Source organism: Macaca mulatta, chromosome X, assembly GCF_049350105.2.
Source record: "Macaca mulatta isolate MMU2019108-1 chromosome X, T2T-MMU8v2.0, whole genome shotgun sequence".
Classification (NCBI taxonomy): domain Eukaryota; kingdom Metazoa; phylum Chordata; class Mammalia; order Primates; family Cercopithecidae; genus Macaca; species Macaca mulatta.
In genome coordinates this window covers 55,198,509-55,223,263 of record NC_133426.1, presented here as the reverse complement: position 1 = coordinate 55,223,263, position 24,755 = coordinate 55,198,509, and the positions used below count along the sequence as shown (strand labels likewise).

Below are 24,755 nucleotides of genomic sequence, written 5' to 3'. Positions count from 1 at the left end.
AAAATTTATATTCTGTTTGAGCTGGTGTATAGAGATATAATTTTACGTATTGATTTTTCTCTCCAGAAACCTTGCTAAATATGCTTATTAATTCCAAAAGTTTGTCTCTAGGTCTTTTTGATTGTCAACATATACAATCATACCATCTGTGAGTAATAATACTTTTCAGTCTGCCTTTTAAAGTATTTTACTCTTTATTTCCTTAATTCATTTTATGGCATTGGACAGACCCATCCAGCACAATGTGGAATTGAACTCGTGATAGTGGACACTCTCATCTTATTCCTGATAAGAAATGGAAAATATTCAACATTTTACCATGATTTGGTGTAGATTTTATCTGTAGATGTGCTTTATCAGAAGTTCCTTCTACTTCTAGTTTCCTGATAGTATTCCTCTTGGATATATGTTGACTTTCCCCAAAGAGTTGTACTTCATCGACTGTGATTATCATAGGATTTGTTCCTCTATTAATTTATTACTGGGGTGAATACACTAAGTACATATAACTAACTTTGCATTTGTAGGGTAAACATAATTGGTTCTTGAAATGTTATCCATTTTCAATAATCTATGTCCTAATATTTTATTTAGGGTATATGTATATATATATTATGAGTGAGATTAACTTACACTGATTTCTTGTACAATCTTTGACTTTGGTATCAAGATTATGCTAGCTTTTTAATGTGAATTGGGATGTAAAACTTCTTTTTCCATTCTCTAGAAATAAAATCGCCACAAATTGTGAGTTATGAAGGGCTAGGCTTTCCTACGCTCATCTGTTTCTGTATGGCTTCTGTCTCTTACAATTTTACATTTTAGGACTTCAAAGGCAGTGACAGAAGGGGCAGCTCCAGGTTCCCATCCCTTCAAACCTTATGAGGCACATCTTCTCTGAATGCTTAGATGCCTTTAATGATGCTATCACTCTGAAAGCCACCTGCTCATGTTTTTATGCTGATACTTTTCTCAAAGTATATGCTTCTGAAAGTGTTGTATAAGGAACTAACACTGTACATGATGACCTTAGCCAGTAATAGGATACTTTCATAAAAATTTAATCAACATGTGAATATAAAATTGTTTGACTTAAAAGACCTTGTTCTGAGTCCTCAGAAATAATACCACACATCTACAGCCATCTGATCTTTGACAAACCTGAGAGAAACAAGAAATGGGGAAAGGATTCCCTATTTAATAAAGGGTGCTGGGAAAATTGGCTAGCCATAAGTAGAAAGCTGAAACTGGATCCTTTCCTTACTCCTTATACAAAAATTAATTCAAGATGGATTAGAGACTTAAATGTTAGACCTAATACCATAAAAACCCTAGAGGAAAACCTAGGTAGTACCATTCAGGACATAGGCATGGGCAAAGACTTCATGTCTAAAACACCAAAAGCAATGGCAGCAAAAGCCAAAATTGACAAATGGGATCTCATTAAACTAAAGAGCTTCTGCACAGCAAAAGAAACTACCATCAGAGTGAACAGGCAACCTACAGAATGGGAGAAAATTTTTGCAATCTACTCATCTGACAAAGGGCTAATATCCAGAACCTACAAAGAACTCAAACAAATTTACAAAAAAAAAAACAACCCCATCAAAAAGTGGGCAAAGGATATGAACAGACATTTCTCAAAAGAAGACATTCATACAGCCAACAGACACATGAAAAAATGCTCATCATCACTGGCCATCAGAGAAATGCAAATCAAAACCACAATGAGATACCATCTCACACCAGTTAGAATGGCAATCATTACAAAGTCAGGAAACAACAGGTGCTGGAGAGGATGTGGAGAAATAGGAACACTTTTACACTGTTGGTGGGATTGTAAACTAGTTCAACCATTATGGAAAACAGTATGGCGATTCCTCAAGGATCTAGAACTAGAGGTACCATATGACCCAGCCATCCCATTACTGGGTATATACCCAAAGGATTATAAATCATGCTGCTATAAAGACACATGCACACGTATGTTTATTGCGGCACTATTCACAATAGCAAAGACTTGGAATCAACCCAAATGTCCATCAGTGACAGACTGGATTAAGAAAATGTGGCACATATACACCATGGAATACTATGCAGCCATAAACAAGGATGAGTTTGTGTCCTTTGTAGGGACATGGATGCAGCTGGAAACCATCATTCTTAGCAAACTATCACAAGAGCCGAAAACCAAACACCGCATGTTCTCACTCATAGGTGGGAACTGAACAATGAGATCACTTGGACTCGGGAAGGGGAACATCACACACCGGGGCCTATCATGGGGAGGGGGGAGGGGGAGAGATTGCATTGGGAGTTATACCTGATGTAAATGACGAGTTGATGGGTGCTGAAGAGTTGATGGGTGCAGCACAGCAACATGGCACAAGTATACATATGTAACAAACCTGCACGTTAAAAAAAAAAATTAAATAAATAAATAAAAGACCTTGTTCTTTCCTTGAAGGAAAGTTTCTCTTTTATTCCCTTCTGTTCTTTCTCAAAGTTAATTTAGAGATTGAGAAGGAGCAGTGACAAATCTCTTTTTTCCTCTATAAAATTCTTTATTGGCCTGATATTCCCCATATCTCGCTAAGAAGCTTCCAAAGCTGCCTAATTCCAGCCTTACACCCTTATTACTGTACACAATGACAGCAGGTTGCATCTCTGAGCCCCATTCATATCCACACACATTTACAGTTATACAAGAAACCCTACCTAAAATCCACCTTGCTTAGGGAAAGACACAGGATTATAAATAGCAACTATTTCTTCTACTTGCAAGTTAAAAATATTTTCTTGATCCAAAAAGACTAATAATCTATGGTTAAAATTTAAAAATGAGAAAAATGCAGGGTATATCAATTTTCACAAAATATGTGAGAGGTTCCTAGATGCTGGAGCTAGCTGCAAAGATTAGAAGTTAGGTAGGAATGAAAGGGGTAGTTGCTGAGGCAAAATGTCTTGGGTCCTACCTACACTGTCTTTTTATAGGCTGTAGCATGAAATAGCCATGGGTTTTCATCCTGGCTGTGACACAAACTGGCTGTGTGATAGTGAGAAAGATACTTACATCCTTTGGAACTGTTTTGCATTACTAAAATATAAATTACAATATTTACATTAAAGTATTACTATGATTAATAAGTGAGATAAAGCCAGGCATGGTGGCTCATGCCTATAACCTCAGCACTTTGGAAGGCCAAGGATTGCTTGAGCCCAGGAGTTTGAGACTAGCCTGGGCAACATAGCAAGACCTCATCACTACTAAAAATAAAATAATAAAAATAAATGAGTGAGATAGCACATATGAAGTAGGCATTACAGTATAAATGGATTTGGTTCACTAGTTATAGCCCATTTTTAAATTGATTTTTTATTTCATTTACTTTTACAATTATATCTCTAGTAAGAGATACTGATTTTGAATTTCAAGTAATTACGTTATATAACCAAATGAATCTGAGCTCAGAAACTAATTTGATTTAAGTAAACATTAACTAAATAGCAGTGTAGTTGGTATCAGACATGGCATTGTATCTAAAGTTGGTTTGTAAATGACAGAGGCCTGGCAAAGGCCACCTTAGGTCATCCTATGTGCTGAAAACTGCTCCTTGCTCTATGTGATGCCATTGAAAAGAAGTCAATGTTCTGGTCATGCAACACCACACAACTCAATATCAGAGTCTGTCTGTCAAGTGGTCAAGCAGTCCCTAAGCAGCCCTGTGGTGGCTAGCTAGTGCCATAAGGATCACCACTGCAATTGTTAGATTGGCTTGCTGCACATTGATAGAGTCAGCTAGTAAGAAGACAATGAGTTCAAATAGATCCAAATAGTTTACTACTTACAGACAGCACAAGCAAGATAAGCATTGTATCAGCTTTCTGTTTCCCTAGTCCCACAGTTTGACATTAAATCAGAGGTGCTCGGTAACAGTGCAGGTGGTGGGTCCTCTGCCATTGAGAAGTCCATAATCATACTTAAAGTCAGCAAACAATTTTATACCCAAAACTGTACCCTAAGGTGGGGCAACAAGGAACATCTTGTGCTCAACTACTATGAAGATGGATGAGTAATGATCTCATGTCAGCCTCCAGCAAGATAGGAGGCAAGTGAGAAAATTCCCTGTGGCAGGGTCACCAAGGCACCAAGGCTGAGCCATTCCCCTGGTGTCTGGCATAAAACAAAACACTATACGTATAGTGTTTACGAACATAACATTTCCAATACTGGTTCCACAATGGAGGGGATGCTTTCCCTGTCTGGGTCATTACAAAAGATTAATTCAATAAATATGGCTTGCCGCTGGCTATGCTTCAGGAAATTTCTGGAATGCTGGAAATGAAGAGACCAACAAAATGTGGTGCTTGCCATGGGTGATATCACATTCTCGTGGGACGACATAAATAAACACAAAAGCAGTTGAAACACAAAGAATGAACAGGGGCAAGAGATCCAGCCAAAAATAAAAATAAAAATTTTAAAAGAGACTGGGGGTGGCACACCCAAGGTGGCCGAATAGGAACAGCTCCAGCTTCCAGCTCCCAGCACGAGTGACAGAGAAGACAGGTGATTTCTGCATTTTCAACTGAGGTACCGGATTCACCTCACTGGGGAGTGCTGGACAATCAGTGCTGGTCAGCTGGTGCAGCCTGACCAGCGAGAGCTGAAGCAGGGTGAGGCATTGCCTCACCTGGGAAGCTCAAGGGGGAAGGGAATCCATTTTCCTAGCCAAGGAAAACTGAGACTCACAACACCTGGAAAATCGGGTAACTCCCACCCTAATACTGTGCTTTACCAAGGGTCTTAGCAAATGGCATACCAGGAGATTATATCCCACACCTGGCCCAGAGGGTCCCACGCCCACGGAGCCTCCCTCATTGCTAGCACAGCAGTCTGGGATCTAACTTCAAGGTGGCAGCGAGGATGGGGGAGGGGCACCCGCCATTGCTGAGGCTTAAGTGGGTAAACAAAGCTCAAATTGGGTGGCGCCCACTGCAGCTCAAGGAGGATGGCCTGCCTCTGTAGACTCCTCCTCTGGGGGCAGGGCATAGCTAAACAAAAAGTAGCAGAAACCTCTGCAGAGGTAAATGCCCCTGTCTGACAGCTTTGAAGAGAGCAGTGGATCTCCCAGCATGGAGGTTGACATCTGAGAACGGACAGACTGCCTGCTCAAGTGGGTCCCTGACCCCTGAGTAACCTAACTGGAAGACATCCCCCACTAGGTGCAGACTGACACCTCACACCTCACACCTCACACTGTGGGGTACACCCCTGAGATGAAGCTTCCAGAGCAAAAATCAGACAGCAACACTCACTGTTCAGCAATATCCTATCTTCTTCTGCAGCCTCCACTGCTGATACTCAGGCAAACAGGGTCTGGAGTGGACCTCGAGCAAACTCCAACAGACCTACAGCTGAGGGTCCTGACTGTTGGAAGGAAAACTAACAAACAGAAAGGACACCCACACCAAAACCCCATCAGTACATAACCATCATCAAAGACCAAAGACAGATAAAACCACAAAGATGGGAAAAAGCAGTGCAGAATGGCTGGAAATTCAAAATATCAGAGTGCATCTCCCCTCCAAAGGAACACAGCTCATCGCCAGCAAAGGAACAAAGCTGGATGGAGAATGACTTTGACGAGCTGAGAGAAAAAGACTTCAATCGATCAAACTTCTCAGAGCTAAATGAGGAACTATGTAACCAGCACAAAGAAACTAAAACCTTGAAAAAATAACAGACGAATGGATAACTAGAATAATCAATGCAGAGAAGACCTTAAAAGAACTGATAGAGATGAAAACCATAACATGAGAAATACATGACAAATGCACAAGCTTCAGTAACCAACTCGATCAACTGGAAGAGAGAGTATCAGCGATTGAAGATCAAATGAATGAAATGAAGCAAGAAGAGAAGTGTGGAGAAAAAACAGTAAAAACAAATGAACAAAGCCTCCAACAAGTATGGGATTATGTGAAAAGACCAAATCTACGTCTGACTGGTGTGCGAGAAAGTGATGGGGAAAATGGAACCAAGTTAGAAAACACTCTACAGGATATCATCCAGGAGAACCTCCCCAACCTAGTTAGGCAGGCCAACATCCAAATTCAGGAAATACAGAGAACGCAACCAAGATACTCCTCAAGAAGAGCAACTCCAAGACACATAATTGTCAGATTCACCAAGTTGAAATGAAGGAACAAATGTTAAGGGCAGCCAGAGAGAAAGGTCGGGTGACACACAAAGGGAAGCCCATCAGACTAACAGCAGATCTCTCGGCAGAAACTCTCCAAGCCAGAAGAGAGTGGTGGCCAATATTCAACATTCTTAAAGAAAAGAATTTTCAACCCAGAATTTCATATCCAGCAAAACTATGTTTCATCAGTGAAGGAGAAATAAAATCCTTCACAGACAAACAAATGCTTAGAGATTTTGTCACCACCAGGCCTGCCCTACAAGAGATCCTGAAGGAAGCACTAAACATGGAAAGGAAGAAGAGGTACCAGCCATTGCAAAAACATGTCAAAATGTAAAGTCCATCAATGCTAGGAAGCAACTGCATCAACTAGTGAGCAAAATAACCAGCTAATATCATAATGACAGGATCAAGTTCACACATAACAATATTAACCTTAAATGTAAATGGACTAAATGCTCCAATTAAAAGACACAGATTGGCAAATTGGATAAAGAGTCAGGACCCATCAGTCTGCTGTATTCAGGAGACCCATCTCACATGCAGAGACACACATAGGCTAAAAATAAAGTGATGGAGGATGATCTACCAAGCAAATGGAAAACAAAAAAAGCAGGGGTTGCAATACTAGTCTCTCATAAAAGAGACTTTAAACCATCAAAGATCAAAAGAGACAAAGAAGGCCATTACATAATGGTAAAGGGATCAATTCATCAGTAAGAGCTAACTGTCCTAAATATACATGCACCCAATAAAGGAGCACCCAGATTCATAAAGCAAGTCATTAGAGAGGTACAAAGAGACTTAGACTCCCATACAATAATAATGAGAGACTTTAACACCCCACTGTCAACATTAGACAGATCAACGAGACAGAAAGTTAACAAGGATATCCAGGAATTGAACTCAACTCTGCACCAAGCGGACCTAATAGACATCTACAGAACTCTCCACCCTAAATTAATAGAATATACATTCTTCTCAGCACCACATCACACTTATTCCAAAATTGGCCACAACGTTGAAAGTAAAGCACTACTCAGCAAATGTAAAAGAACAGAAATTATAACAAACTGTCTCTCAGACCACAGTGCAATTAAAATAGAACTCAGGACTAAGAAACTCAATCAAAACCACTCAACTACATGGAAACTGAACAACCTGCTCCTGAATGACTACTAGGTATATAAAAAAATGAAGGCAGAAATAAAGATGTTCTTTGAAACCAATGAGAACAAAGATACAACATACCAGAATCTCTGGGACACATTTAAAGCAGTGTTTAGAGGGAAATTTATAGCACTAAATGCCCACAAGAGAAAGCAGGAAAGATCTAAAATTGACTCCCTAACATCACAATTATAAGAACTATAGAAGCAAGAGCAAACACATTCAAAAGCTAGCAGAAGGCAAGAAATAACTAAGATCAGAGCAGAACTGAAGGAGATAGAGACACAAAAAACTCTCCAAAAAATCAATGAATCCAGGAGCTGGTTTTTTGAAAAGATTAACAAAATTGATAGACTACTAGCAAGACTAATAAAGAAGAAAAGAGAGAAGAATCAAATAGATGCAATAAAAAATGATAAAGGGGATATCACCACGAACCCCACAAAAATACAAACTATCATCAGAGAATACTATAAACACCGCTATGCAAATAAACTAGAAAACCTACAAGAAACGGATAATTCCCTGGATACTTACACTCTCCCAAGACTAAACCAGGAGGAAGTTGAATCCCTGAATAGACCAATAGCAGGCTCTGAAATTGAGGCAATAATTAATAGCCTACCAACCAAAAAAAGTCCAGGACCAGATGGATTCACAGCTGAATTCTACCAGAGGTACAAGGAGGAGTTGGTACCATTCCTTCTGAAACTATTCCAATCAATAGAGAAAGAGGGAATCCTCCCTAACTCATTTTATTAGGCCAACATCATCCTGATACCAAAGCCTGACAGAGACACAAGAAAGAAACAGAATTTTAGACCAATATCCCTGATGAACATCGATGCAAAAAATCCTCATTAAAATACTGGCAAACCAAATCCAGCAGCACATCAAAAAGCTTATCCACCATGATCAAGTGGACTTCATCCCAGGGATGCAAGGCTGGTTCAACATACGCAAATTAATAAACATAATCCAGCATATAAACAGAACCAAAGACAAAAACCACATGATTATGTCAATAGATGCAGAAAAGACCTTTGGCAAAATTCAACAGTCCTTCATGCTAAAAACTCTCAATAAATTCGGTATTGATGGAACATATCTCAAAATAATAAGAGCCATTTATGACAAACCCACAGCCAATATCATACTAAATGGGCAAAAACTGGAAGCATTCCCTTTGAAAATTGGCACAAGACAGGGATGCCCTCTCTCACCACTCCTATTCAACATACTGTTGGAAGTTCTGACCAGGGCAATCAGGCAAGAGTAAGAAATCAAGGGTATTCAGTTAGGAAAAGAAGAAATCAAATTGTCCCTGTTTGCAGATGACATGATTGTTTATTTAGAAAACCCCATTGTCTCAGCCCAAAATCTCCTTAAGCTGATAAGCAACTTCAGCAAAGTCTCAGGATACAAAATTAATGTGCAAAAATCAGAAGCATTCTTATACACCAGTAACAGACAAACAGAGAGCCAAATCATGAATGAACTCCCATTCACAATAGCTTCAAAGAGAATAAAATACCTAGGAAACCAACTTACAAGGGATGTCAAGGACCTCTTCAAGGAGAACTACAAACCACTGCTCAGTGAAATAAAAGAGGACACAAACAAATGGAAGAACATACCATGTTCCTGGATAGGAAGAATTAATATGGTGAAAATGGCCATACTGCCCAAGGTAATTTATAGATTCAATGCCATCCCCATTAAGCTACCAATGAGTTTCTTCACAGAATTGGAAAAAACTGCTTTAAAGTTCATATGGAACCAAAAAAGAGCCCGCATTGCCAAGACCATCCTAAGCCAAAAGGACAAAACTGGAGGCATCACGCTACCTCACTTCAAACTATACTACAAAGCTGCAGTAACCAAAACAGCATGGTACTGGTATCAAAACAGAGATATAGACCAATGGAACAGAAAAGAGTCCTCAGAAATAATACCACACATCTACAGCCATCTGATCTTTGACAAACCTGACAAAAACAAGAAATGGGGAAAGGATTCCCTATGTAATAAATGGTGCTGGAAAAATTGGCTAGCCATAAGTAGAAAGCTGAAACTGGATCCTTTCCTTACTCCTTATACAAAAATTAATTCAAGATGGATTATAGACCTTAATATTAGACCTAAAACCATAAAAACCCTAGAATAAAACGTAGGCAATACCATTCAGGACATAGGCATGAGTAAGGACTTCATGTCTAAAACACCAAAAGCAATGGCAGCAAAAGCCAAAATTGACAAATGGGATCTCATTAAACTAAAGAGCTTCTGCACAGCAAAAGAAACTACCATCAGAGTGAACAGGCAACCTACAGAATGGGAGAAAAGTTTTGCAATCTACTCATCCGACAAAAGGCTAATATCCAGAACCTATAAATAACTCAATCAAATTTACAAGAATAAAACAAACAACCCCATCAAAAAGTGGACAAAGGATATGAACAGACACTTCTCAAAACAATACATTCATACAGCCAACAGACACATGAAAAAATGCTCACCACCACTCGCCATCAGAGAAATGCAAATCAAAACCACAATGAGATACCATCTCACACCAATTAGAATGGCAATCATTAAAAAGTCAGGAAACAACAGGTGCTGGAGAGGATGTGGAGAAATAGGAACACTTCTACACTGTTGGTGGAACTGTAAACTAGTTCAACCATTTTGGAAAACAGTATGGCGATTCCTCAAGGATCTAGAACTAGAAATACCATATGACCCAGCCATCCCATTACTTGGGATATACCCAAAGGATTGTAAGTCATGCTGCTATAAAGACACATGCACACGTATGTTTATTGCTGCACTATTCACAATAGCAAAGACTTGGAATCAACCCAAATGTCCATCAGTGACAGACTGGATTAAGAAAATGTGGCACATATACACCATGGAATTCTATGCAGCCATAAAAAAGGACGAGTTCATGTCTTTGTAGGGACATGGATGCAGCTGGAAACCATCATTCTCAGCAAACTGTCACAAGAACAGAAAACCAAATACTGCATGTTCTCACTCATAGGTGGGAATTGAACAATGAGATCAGTTGGACACAGGAAGGGGAGCATCACACACCGGGTCCTATTGTGGAGAGGGGGTAGGGGGGATGGATAGCATTAGGAGATATACCTAATGTAAATGATGAATTAATGGGTGCAGCACACCAATATGGCACATGTATACATATGTAACAAACCTGCACGTTGTGCACATGCAACCTAGAACTTAAAGTATAATTAAAAAAAAAAAGAGACTGAGGTTCCTTAAAAGCAGGAGAAAAGCACAAAAAGAAGACTCATTGTTAGAGTGAATGAGATACACTGGACTTCCCATATCCACCGATCACTGGGTTCATATACTTGCTTCTACTAATGTAAGGCTGAATGGCAATTATAAACTAAAATTTGCCAGATAGGCAGTGTTATTTTCGTTTTAAAAAGTATTTCTTTTCATTTCAGCTACCGGCATAGGTACATAGTAGTAAAATATTGCATTGATTTGCATTTCCGTAATAATTTATGATGCTGAGCACCTTTTTATATACCTATTAGTCATCCATATCTTCCTTTGTGGTGTCTTGTTCAAATCTTTAGCCAATTTTTTAACTGAGTTATTTTCATTTCTTTATGAGATTTGAGGGTACTTTATACATTCTGGAAATGAGTACTTCATTAGAGATGTGTTTTTCAAAACTTTTCTCCCCATATGTGATGTTTTGCAAACATCTTCTCCCCATGTGTACCTCATCTTTTCTTTCTCCTAACCATGTATTTTGAAGAGCAGAAGATGTTTTTAGTTTTGAAATACAATGTACCCAGTTTTTCTCTAATGGATTTTTTTAATCCAAGAAATCTTTGCTTCACAGAAGGTAAAAATATCTTCTCCTATTTATTTTTTTCCCTAGAAGTTTTCCAGTTTTAGGTGTTATAATTAACTCTATGACACACACTGGGTTAACTATTGCATGTGGAATAAGGTATTTTTTCTGAGAAAACCTTCATTTCTCCTTTATTTTATTTTTTTTTATTATTATACTTTGTGTTCTAGGGTACATGTGCACAATGTGCAGGTTTGTTACATATGTATACATGTGCCATGTTGGTGTGCTGCACCCATTAACTCATCATTTACATTAGGTATATCTATTAATGTTATCTCTTCCCCCTTCCCACTCCCCCACTCCACAATAGGCCCTGGTGTGTGATGTTCCCCTTCCTTTGTCCAAGTGATCTCATTGTTCAATTCCCACCTATGAGTGAGAACATGCGGTGTTTGGTTTTGTGTTCTTGTGATAGTTTGCTGAGAACAATGGTTTCCAGCTGCATCCATGTCCCTACAAAGGACACAAACTCATCCTTGTTTATGGCTGCATAGTATTCCATGGTGTATATGTGCCACATTTTCTTAATCCAGTCTCTCATTGATGGACATTTGGGTTGATTCCAAGTCTTTGCTATTGTGAATAGTGCCGCAATAAGCATACATATGCATGTGTCTTTATAGCAGCATGATTTATAATCCTTTGGATATATACCCAGTAATGGGATGACTGGGTCAAATGGTATTTCTAGTTCTAGATCCTTGAGGAATCAACACACTGTCTTCCACAATGGTTGAACTAGTTTACAGTCCCACAAACAGTGTAAAAGTGTTCCTATTTCTCCACATCTTCTCCAGCACCTGTTGTTTCCTGTCTTTTTAATGATTGCCATTCTAATTGGTGTGAGATGGTATCTCATTGTGGTTTTGATTGCATTTCTCTGATGGCCAGTGATGATGAGCATTTTTTCATGTGTCTGTTGGCTGCATAAATGTCTTCTTTTGAGAAGTGTCTGTTCATATCCTTTGTCCACTTTTTGATGGGGTTGTTTGTTTTTTTCTTGTAAATTTGATTGAGTTCTTTGCAGGTTCTGGATATTAGCCCTTTGTCGGATGAGTAGATTGCAAAAATTTTCTCCCATTCTGTAGGTTGCCTGTTCACTCTGATGGTAGTTTCTTTTGCTGTGCAGAAGCTCTTTAGTTTAATTAGATCCCTTTTGTCAATTTTGGCTTTTATTGCCATTGCTTTTGGTGTTTTAGACATGAAGACCTTGCCCATGCCTGTGTCCTAATGGTATTACCTAGGTTTTCTTCTAGGGTTTTTATGGTTTTAGGTCTAACATTTAAGTCTCTAATCCTTCTTGAATTAATTTTTGTACAAGGAGTAACGAAGGGATCCAGTTTCAGCTTTCTACTTATGGCTAGCCAGTTTTCCCAGCACCATTTATTAAATAAGGAATCCTTTCCCCATTTCTTGTTTTTGTCAGGTTTGTCAAAGATCAGATGGCTGTAGATGTGTGGTATTACTTCTGAGGGCTCTGTCCTGTTCCATTCATCTATATCTCTGTTTTGGTACCAGTACCATGCTGTTTTGGTTACTGTAGCCTTTTAGTATAGTTTGAAGTCAGGTGGCCTGATGCCTACAGGTTTGTTCTTTTGACTTAGGATGGTCTTGGCAATGCGGGCTCTTTTTTGGTTCCATATGAACTTTAAAGTAGTTTTTTTCAATTCTGTGAAGAAAGTGACTGGTAGCTTAATGGGGATGGCATTGAATCTATAAATTACCTTGGGCATGTTTTTTAGATGGAGTCTCCCTCTGTGGCCCAGGCTGGAGTGCAGTGGCAGCATCTGGGCTCACTGCAAGCTCCGCCTCCCGAGTTCACACTGTTCTCCTGCCTCAGCCTTTGGTGTAGCTGGGACTACAGGAGCCCGCCACAATGCCCGGCTAATTTTTTGCATTTTGTTTAGTAGAGATGGGATTTCACCGTGTTAGCCAGGATGGTCTCGATCTCCTGACCTCGTGATCCGCCCACCTCATCCTCCCAAAGTGCCGGGATTGCAGGCATGAGCCACCTCTCCCAGCCAGAAAAAGGTTTTTTTTGTTTGTTCATTTTGTATTTTTTGTTTTATTGTTTTTGCTTCTAGACTCCAATTATCCAAACGCTATTTGTTAAAAAGATTATCTCTCTCCATTGAATTGTTTTTGCATCTTTGTTGAAAGTCAGTTGATCATATATGTATGAGTCTATTTCTGAACTCTCTTCTGGTCCTTTTTTTTTTAACCAATACTACACTATTTTGATTACTGTAGTTTTACACTAAGTCTTTAAATTAGGTAGCATGAGTTCTTCAACATTATTCTTCAGGATCATTTTAGTTATTCTTGTTCTATTGTTTTTCCTATTTTCATTTTTCAAATAAAAATTGTATATATTTAATGTGCACTAGATGTTTTGATATACATAGTGAAATGATTACTATAGTGAAGTGAACAGCCACATCTATCTTCTCATGTAGTTACCTTTTTGGGTGTTTCTAGTGTCAGCAAATTTTCAGTGTACATAACAGTATTCATGCAATATATTATAGCTCTAGGCTTATTCATCCCACATAGCTGTGACTTCATACCATTTGACCAACATCTCCATATTCCTCCCACCTCCCAGCCGCAGGTAATCACTGTTCTACTCTGCTTCCATGCATTCAACTTATTTGGATTACACATATAAGATGCAGTATTTTTCTTTCTGTGTTGGGCTTGTTTCACTTTACATAATACCCTTTAGATTTATCCATATTTTCACAAATGGAAGGATATCCTTCTTCTCTAAGTCTGAATAACATCTCATTGTATATGCATTCCACAATTTATTTATCCACTCAATGGATACTTCAGTCTATTCCATATCTTGGATATTGTGAATAATGCTGTAATGAACATGTGAGTGCAGATATCCCTTCAAGGTACTGATTTCATTAACTTTGAATATATAACTGGAAGAGTCATATAATCTGGACCATATTTAGTAATTCTACATTTAATTGTTTAAAGATCTTTTATATTATTTTCCATAATGGCTTTACCAATTTACACTGCCAGTAACAGTGTACATGGGTCCGCTTTTCTCCACATCCTCAACAACACTTGCTATCTCTTGCCTTTTTGATAATAGCCATCCTAACAGATGTGAGGGAATATCACATTGTGGTTTTGATTTGCATTTCCCTGATTAGTGCCACTGAGCAGTTTTTCCTATAACTGTTGGCCATTTATATGTCTTCTTTGGGAAAATGTCTGTTCAGGTCCATTGCCCCTTTTTAAAAAGAGGGTTACTTGTTTTCTTGCTATTGAGTTGTGTAATTTCCTTGTATATTTTGAATATTAACTTCTTATCAGACATATGGTTTACGGCATTTTATCTCATTCTGTAGGCTGCTTTTTCACTTTGTTGACTGTTTCCATTACTGTATAGAAGCTTTTTAGTTTGGTGTAGTCCCATTTTAAAATTGTTTTCTTTTGTTGCCTATGTTTTTCGTAGCACATACAAAAATTACTGAAAAGGCCAATGTCAAGGAGTTTATTATCTTTGTTTTCTTCAAGGTGTTGTATTGTTTCATGTCTTAATTATTAAGTCTTTAATCCATTTTTATTTGATTTTTATGTATGGTATAAGATAAGGGTCCAATATCATTCTTTGGAATTTGGATATCCAGTTTTCTCAACCCCATTTATTAAAGATAAAATCCTTTCCTTATCATGTATTCTCGGTTTCCACAACAAAAATTAGTTTAACATATATGCCTAGATTTATTTCTGGGTTCTCTATTCTGTTTTATTGTTCCACGTGTGTTTTTATGCAAGTACCATACTGTCTTTACTAACATAGCATTGTACTGCAGTTTGAAATTGGGAAGTATAATGCCTTGAGCTTTGTTCTTTTTCTCAAGAGTGCTTTGGTTATTTGGGGTCTTTTGTGGTTTCACATCAATGACTATCAGTGGATTTCTCAGTAGAAATCTTGCAGGCCAGGTGAGAGTGGGATGATATATTCAAAGTGTTAACTCCCCCTCTCCACACGTAAACCAATAATACTTTATCTAGAAAAGTTGTTCTTCAGAAATGAGGGAGAAATATAGAATTTCCCAGGTAAACAAAAGCTGAAGGAGTCCATCACCATTAGACTCGCCTTACAGGAAATGCTAAAGGGAGTTCTTCAAGCAGAAAGAAAATGGTGCTAACTAGAAACATGAAAATATATAAAACTTACTGGTAAAAATAAGTACACAGTCAAATTCAGAATACTCTAATAATGTAATGGTGGTGTGTAAATCAATTATGTCTCTAGTATGGAGGTTAACATCAAAACTATTAAAAACAACTATAACCACAATAATTTGTTAAAAGATACACATAAAAAGAAGTAACTTGTGGCATGAAAGACATAAAATGGGCTGGGCACAGTGGCTCATGCCTGTAAACACACCACTTTGGGAGGCCAAGGCAGGTGGATCACTTGAGAACAGGAGGTCAAGAGCAGCCTGGCCAGTATGATGAAACCCTGTCTCTACTATAAATACAAAAATTAGCTGGGTGTGGTGGCACACCCCTGTAGTCTCAGCTACTCAGGAGGTTGAGGCATGAGAATCACCTGAACTTGGGAGGCAGAGGTTGCAGTGAGCTGAGATCGCACCAGTGCTCCAGCCTGGGTGACAGAGGGAGACCCTGTCTCAAACAAACAAACAACACACACACACACACAAAATGGAGGGATGAGTAAAAGTGTAGAGTTTTTTAATGCCATCAAGATTAAGTTGTTATCAGCTTAAAACAGTCTTTTTTAAGTATTAGGTTGGTGCAAAAGCAATTGCTTTTTTTGCCATTTCATGGCAAACAAAAGCCTTAACGGCAAAATGTAATGGCAAAAACAGCAATCACTTTTGCACCAACCTAACAGATGTTTTATGTAAGCCTCATGTTAACCAAAAATCAGAAGGCTGTAGCAGATATAAAAAATAGAGAAAGGAATCAAAGAATACTACTACAACAACAAAAAAATCATCAAACCACAAAGGAAGGTAGCAAGAGAGGAAGAAAGGAAAAAAGAACCTACAAAACAATCAGAAAACAATCAACAAAATGGCAGTAGTAAGTTACATGTCTATGATTACTTTGTGAATAGACTGTATTCTCAAATCAAAAGAAATAGGGGCATAATGGATAAAAAGGAAGGCTCAACTATATGCTGTCTACAAGATACTTCAATTTTAAGGACACACATAGATTGAAAGTGAAGGGAATACCATACAAAAATCAGTAGTTCCTCTATATGCTAACAGTAAACTATCCAAAATGAGAAATCAAGAGAATAATCTCATTTACAATAGCTGTAAAACAAAATTACTTAGGAATAAATTTAACCAAGGAGGTGAAATATCTATACCCTGAAAACTATAAAACAATGATGAAACAAATAGAAGAAGGCACAAATAAATTGAAAGATATTTCACGTTCATGGATTGGAAGAATTAAAAATATTAAAATGTCAGGCCAGGCGCAGAAGCTCACACCTGTAATCCTAGCACTTTGGGAGCCCGAGGCAGGCCAATCACGAGGTCAGAAGATCGAGACCATCCTGGCTAACATGGTGAAACCCCGTCTCTACTAAAAATATAAAAAATTAGCCAGGTGTGGTGGCATACGCCTGTAGTTCCACCTACTTGGGAGGCTGATGCAGGAGAATCACTTGAACCTGTGAGGTGGAAGTTGCAGTGAGCAGAGATCATGCCACTGCATTCCAGCCTGGGCGACAGCATGAGACTTTGTCTCAGAAAATAATAATAATAATAATAATAATAATAATAATAATATGTGTGTATATACATACATATATATATGTGTGTGTGTGTGTGTGTGTGTGTGTCAGATTCAACACAGTCACTATCAAAATTCCAGACTCTGTCTCAAAACAAAATCTAAAATGTCAGATTCAGCGCAGTCCCTATCAAAATTTGAAGGACAATTCTCACAGTAAAAGAAAAACTAATCACAAATTTGTGTGAATCCACAAAAGACACCAAACATCCATAGAAATCTTGAGCGAATAGAACAAAGCTAGAAGCATCACACTACCTGACTCTAAAATATCAATACATAATAAATCCATAGTAATCAAAACAGCATGGTGTTCTTACTGGCATAAAAACAGACACATAGACCAATAGAACAGGATAGAAAACATAGAAATAAACTCATGCATTTATGGTTAATTTATCTTCTTTTATTAAATTGTTTTTCTTTTTAAAATTTTTTAATTTCTAATTTTTGTGGGTACATAGTAGGTGTATACATTTATAGGATACATGAGATGTTTTGACACAGGCATGCAATGCATAATAATCACATCATGGAAAATGGGGTATCCATCCCCTCAAACATTCATTCTTTGTATTACAAACAATCCAGTTATGCTCTTTTAGTTATTTTAAATGTACAGTTAAATTACTATTGACTATAGTCAACCTCTTGTGCTATCAATTACTAGATCTTATTCACTTTTTCCATTTTTTCATACTCATTAACAAACCCCACCTTCCCCCAACCTCTCCAATACTCTTCCCAGTCTGTGGTAACCATCATTCTACTTTCTATCTCCGTGAGTTTTGAATTTTAGATACCACAAATAAGTGATAGCGTGTGATGTTTGTCTTTCTGTGCCTGGTTTATTTCACCTAACATAATGACCACTAGTTCCATCCATGTTGTTGCAAATGACTGGATCACATTCTTTCTTAGGCTGAATAGTGCTCAATCGTGTATAAATACCACATTTTCTTTATCCATTCATCTGTTGATGAACACTTAGGTTGCTTCCAAATCTTGGCTATTGTGAACAGTGATGCAACAAACATGGGAGTGCAGATATCTGTTCAATATGTTTATTGCCTTTCTGTGGGGTATATACCCCGCAGTGGGGTGGCTGGATTGTACGGTGTAGCACTGTTTTAAATTTATTGAGGAACCTCCAAACTGTTCTCCATATGGTTGTACTAATTTACATTCCCACCAAGAGTTTAAGAGGATTCCTTTTTCTCCGCATCCCTGTCAGCACTTGTTATTGCCTGCTTTTTGGATAAAAGCCATTTTAACTGGGGTGAGATGACATCTCATTGTAGTTTTGATTTGCATTTCTCTGATGATCAATGATGTTAAGCACCCTTACATATGTCCGTTTGCGATTTGTATGTGTTCTTTTGAGAAATGTCTATTCATAGCTCTTCACCATTTTTAATTAGATTATTAGATTTTTAGCTATAGAGTTAACTCTTTATATATTCTGGTTATTAATTCTGTGTCATATGAGTAGTTTGCAACTATGTTCTCCCGTTCTGTGGGTTGTCTCTTCAATTTGTTAATTTTTTCCTTTGCTGTGCAGAAACTCTGTAACTTAACGTGATCCATTTGTCCATGTTTGCTTTGGTTGCCTGTACTTGTGGAATATTACTCAAGTTTTTGCCCACACCAATGTCCTGGAGAGTTTCCCCAATGTATTCTTGTAGTATTTTCATAGTTTAATATGTTAGATTTCAGACTTTAATCGATTTTGATTTGATTTTTGTATATAGCAAGAGGTAGGGGTCTAGTTTGTTTCTTCTGCATATGGATATCCAGTTTTCCCAGCACAATTTATTAAAGAGACTGTCTCCAGTGCATATTCTTTCCCCAGTGCATATTCTTGGAGTCTTTGTTGCAAAGAGTTAACTGTAGGTGTATGGATTTGTTTCTGGATTCTCTATTCTGCTCCATTGGTCTATGTGTGTGTTTTTATGCCAGTACCATGCTGTTTTGCTTACTATAGCTCTGCAGTATACTTTGAAGTCAAGTAATGTGATTCCTTCAGTTTTGATCTTTTTGCTTAGGATAGCTTTGGCTATCCTGGGTCCTTGTGGTTCCATACAAATTTTAGATTTTTTTTCCTACTTCTGTGAAGAATGTCATTGGTATTTTGATAGGAATTGCATTGAATCTGTAAATTGCTTTGGATAGTATGGACATTTTAGCAATACTGAGTGTTCTAAACCATGAACATGAAATATTTTTCCATTTTTCTATGTCCTCTTCAATTTTCTCCATTAGTGTTTTATAGTTTTCATTATAGAGATCTTTCACTTCTTTGCTTAATTATTAGGTATTTTATTTTATTTGTGGCTATTGTAAATGGGATACCTTTCTTGATTTCTTTTACAGATTGCTCACTGTTGGCATATACAAGTGCTACTGATTATTCTATATTGACTTTATATCTTGCACCTTTACTGAACACTTTCATTAGTTCTAATAGTTTTTTGTGAGCCTTTAGGTTTTTCCAAATATAAGATCATATAATCTGCAAACAAGGATACTTTGACTCCTTCCTTTCCAATCTGGATGCCCTTGATTTCTTTCTCTTACCTGAATTTTTCTAGCTAGGATTTCCAGTGCTATGTTGAATAAAAATGGTGAAAGTGGGCATCTTTGTTATGTTCCATAGGGCTTTTCGTTTTTCCCTATTCAGTATGATACTAGCTGTGAGTCTGTCACATATGGCCTTTATGATGTTGAGGCATATTTCTTCTATCCCCAGATTTATGAGGGCTTTTATTTAAGAAGGAATGTTGAACCTTAAATGCTTTTTCAGCATCAATTGAAATGACTATACATTTTTAAAATTTTTATTCTAAGATGTGGGGTACATGTGCAGGATGTGTAGGTTTGTTACTTAGGTAAACGTGTGCCATGGTGGTTTGCTGCACCCATCAACCCATCACTTAGGTATTAAGGACAGCATGCATCAGCTATTTTTTCTAATGCTCTCCCTCCCTCAATCCCACCCTGGGACAGGCCCAAGTGTTTGTTGTTCCCCTCCCTGTGTCCATGTGTTTTCATTGCTCAGCTCTGACTTTTAAGTGAGAAGATGCAGTGTTTGATTTTCTGTTCCTGAATTAGGTTGCTGAGGATAATGGCTTCCAGCTCCATCCATGTCCCTGAAAAGGACATGATCTCATTCCTTTCTACAGCTGCATAGTATTCTGTGGTGTATACGTACAACATTTTCTTTATCTAGTCTATCGTTCATGGGCATTTGGGTTGATTCCATGTCTGCTATTGTGAATAGTGTTGCAATGAACATATGCATGCATGTATCTCTGTAATGGAATGATTTATAGTCCTTTGGGTATATACTCAGTAATGGAATTGCTGGGTGAAATGGTATTTCTGGTTCTAGATCTTTGAGGAATTGCTACACCATCTTCTATAATGGTTGAACTAATTTACACTCCCACCAACAGTGGGAAAGTGTTCCTATTTCTCTGCGACCTCGCTAGCATCTATTGTTTCTTACTTTTTAATAATCACCATTATGACTGGCATAAGATGGTATCTCACTGTGGTTTTGATTTGCATTTCTCTAATGATCAATGATGTTGAGCTATTTTTCATGCTTGTTTGGCTGCAAGAATGTCTTCTTTTGAAAGTGTCTGTGTCCTTTGCCTACTTTTTAATGGGGTTGTTTTTTTCTTGCAAATTTGTTTAAGTTCCTTGTAGATTCTGGATATTAGACTTTTCTCAAAATTTTTTTTCCCACTTTCTAGGTTGTCTGTTCACTCTGATGATAGTTTCTTTTGCTGTGCAGAAGCTCTTTAGTTTAATTAGATCCCATTTGTCAATTTTGGCTTTTGTTGCAGTTGCTTTTGGTGATTTCATCATGAAATCTTTGCCCATGCCTATGTCCTGAATGGTATTGCTGAGGTTTTCTTCTAGGGTTTTTATAGTTTGGGATTTTATATTTAAGTCTTTAATCCATCTTGAATTAATTTTCATATAAGGTGTAAGAAAGGGGACCAGTTTCAATTTTCTGCATATGGTTAGCCAGTTCTCTTAACACCATTTATTAAATAGGGAATCCTTTCCCCATTGTTTGTTTTTGTCAGGTTTGACAAAAATTAGATTGTTGTATATGTATGGTCGTATTTCTGAGTTCTCTATTCTGTTCCATCAGTCCATGTGTCTGTTTTTGTGCCAGTACCATGCTGTTTTGGTTACTGTAGCCTTGTAGTATACTTTGAAGTCAGGTAGCATGACTGTCGTGGCTGTACAGGCTCTTATTTGGTTCCATATGAATTTTAAAGTAGTTTCTTCAAATTTTTCGAAGAATGTCCATGGTAGTTTAATGGGAATAGCATTGAATCTACAAATTACTTTGGGCAATATACCCATTTTCATAATGTTGATTCTTCCTATTCATGAACGTGGAATAGTTTTCCATTTGTTTGTGTCCTCTCTAATTTCCTTGAGCAGTGGTTTGTAGTTCTCCTTGAAGAGGTCTTTCACTTCCCTGTTAACTGTATTCCTAGGTATTTTATTCCTTTCATAGCAATCTTGAATGGGGGTTCATTCATTATTTGGCTCTCTGCTTGCCTGTTGTTGGTGTATAGAAATCCTTGTGACTTTTGCATATTGATTTTGTATCCTGAGACTTTGCTGAAGTTGCTTATCAGCTGAAGAAGCTTTCGGGCTGAGATGATGGGGTTTTCTATCATGTCATCTGCACACAAGACAGTTTGACTTTCTCTCTTCTTATTCGAATACTCTTTATTTCTTTCTCTTGCCTCAGTGCCCTAGCCAGAACGTTTAATATTATGTTGGGTAGGAGTGGTGGGAGAGGTCATCCTTGTCTTGTGCCAGTTTTCAAGGGGAATGCTTCCAGCTTTTGCGCATTCATTTTGATATTGGCTGTGGGTTTTTTCCTGTATCACTCTTATTATTTTGAGTCATGTTCCTTCATTACCTATTTTATTGAAAGCTTTTAACATGAAGGGATGTTGAATTTTATCAAGCCCTTTTCAGCATCTATTGAGATAATCATGTGGTTTTTGTCTTTAGATCTGTTTATGTGGTAAATTAGGTCTATTGATTTGGGTATATTGAACCAGCTGCAATTGCATCCCAGGGATGAAGTCAACTTATTCATGGCAGATAAGCTTTTTGATGTGCTGGTAGATTCTTTTTGCCAGTATTTTATTGAGAATTTTTGCATCAATGTTCACTAGGGATATTGGCCTGAGGTTTTCTATTTTTGTTGTATTTCTGCCAAGTTTGGTATCAGGATGATGCTGGCCTCAGAGAATGAATTAGGGAGGAGTTCCTCCATTTCAATTGTCTGGAATAGTTTCAGAAGAAAGGGTATCAGCTCCTTTTTGTAATTCTGGTAGAATTCAGTTGTAAATCCATCTGGTCCTGGGCTTTTTTTGGTTGTTAGGCTATTGATGACTGCCTCAATTTCAGAACTTGTTATTGGTCTATTCAAGGATTCAACTTCTATCTGGTTCAGTCTTGGGAGGGTGCATGTGTCCAGGAATTTATCCATTTCTTCTGGATTTTCTAGTTTATTTGCATAGAGGTGTTTATAGCACTCTCTGACGGTTGTTTGTATTTCTGTGGGGTCAGTGGTGATATTCCCTTTATCATTTTTTTATTGTGTCTACTTGATTCTTCTCTCTTTTCTTCTTCATTAGTCTAGGAGCAGTCTATACATTTTATTAATTTTTTCAGAAAACTGGCTCCTGGATTCATCCATTTTTGGAAGGGTTTTTCATGTCTCTTTCTCCTTCAGTTACACTCTAAGCTTGTTTATTTCTTGAATTCTGCTAGCTTTGGGGTTTGTTTGCTCTTGGTTTTCTAGTTCTTTTAGTTGTGATGGTAGGGTGCCGATTTGAGATTTTTCTAGCTTTTTGATGTGGGCATTCAGTGCTATAAATTTCCTTCTTACCACTACTTTAGCTGTGTCTTAGAGATTCCGGTACATTGTCTCTGTTCTCATTAATTTCAAAGAACTTCTTGTTTTCTGCCTTAATTTCATTATTTACCCAGAAGTCATTCAGGATCATGTTGTTCAATTTCCATGTAGTTGTGTGGTCTTTGAGTGAGTTTCTTAATCTTGAGTTTTAATTTGATTGCGCTGTTGTCTGAGAGACTATCTGTTATGATTTTAATTCTTTTGAACTTTCTGAGGGTGATTTACTTCCAATTATGCAATTAATTTTAGAGTAAGTGTCATGTGGTGATGAGAAGAATGTATATGCTGTTGTTTTGGGGTGGAGAGTTCTGTAGATATTTATCAGGTTCACTTATCCAGAGCTGAGTTCAAGTCCTGAATGTCTTTGTTAATTTTCTGTCTCAATGATCTAATATTGACAGTGGGGTGTTAATGCCTCCCACTGTTACTGTGTGGGAATGTAAGTCTCTTTGTAGGTCTATAAGAACTTGTTTTATGAATCTGGGTGCTCCTGTATTGGGTGCATATATACTTAGAATAGTTATTTCTTCTTGTTGAATTGACCCCTTTGCCATTATGTAATGCCCTTCTTTGCCTTTTTTCATTTTTGTTGGCTTAAAGTCGGTTTTGTCAGAAACTAGGTTTGCAAGCCCTGCTTTTTTTCCATTTGCTTAGTAAATTTTCCTCCATCCTTTTATTTTGAGTCTATGTGTATCTTTGCATGTGAGATGGGTCTCTTTAATACAGCACACTGATGGATCTTGAGTCTTTATCCAGCTTGCATTCTTTTTTTGTTTGTTTGTTTTTGTTTTTTCTTGTTTTATTCTTTTTCAGCTTTTACTTCAGGGGATACATGTGCTGTTTGTTGCATGGGTAAATTGCATGCCACTGGGTCTGATATACAAAAAAAATTCATCACCTAGGTAGTGAGCATAGTCCCCGATAGGTAGTTTTCTATCCTCACCCTCCTCCTACTTTCCACCCTCAAGTGAACCCCATTGCCTACTGTTCTCTTTTTTTTTTAATTTATTTATTATTATTATACTTTAAGTTGTAGGGTACATGTGCATAACGTGCAGGTTTGTTACATATGTATACTTGTGCCATGTTGGTGTGCTGCACCCATCAACTCGTCATTTACATCAGGTATAACTCCCAATGCAATCCCTCCCCCCCAGCTTGCATTCTATGTCTTTTAATTTGGGCATTTGGCCCATTTACATTTAAGGTTAATATTGTTCTGTGTGAATTTGATCCTGAAATAATGATTTTAGCTGGCTGGTTATTTTGAAGACTTGATGTAGTTGCTTCATAGTATCACTGCTCTGTGTACTTCAGTGTGTTTCTGTAGTGACTAGTAATGTTTTGTTTTGTTTTGTTTTGTTTTCATATTTAGTGTCTCCTTCAGGAGCTCTTGCAAGGCAGTTCTGGTGGTGATGAATTCCTTCAGCATTTGCTTATCAGAAAAAGACTTTACTTCTCCTTCACTCATGAAACTTAGTTTGGCCAAATGTGAAATTCTAGGTTGAAAATTCTTTTCTTTAGAAATGTTGAATTTCGGCACCCAATCTCTTTGGGCTTGTAGAGTTTGTGCTGAGAGGTCTTCTGTTAGTCTGATGGACTTCTATTTATAGATGACCTGGCCTTTTCCCTGGTTCCCTTAACAATTTTTCCTTCATTTTGATCTTAAGAGAATATGTGTCTTTGGCTTGTTCTTCTCATG

General features: G+C 37.7%; 1 protein-coding gene across 1 annotated transcript in view; it reads left to right on the top strand.

Moving 5' to 3' along the window:
• Positions 1–24,755, top strand: part of ALAS2 (5'-aminolevulinate synthase 2) — a 421,539-nt gene that overhangs the window by 41,391 nt on the left and 355,393 nt on the right. The gene's annotated exons all lie outside the window — the stretch shown is intronic.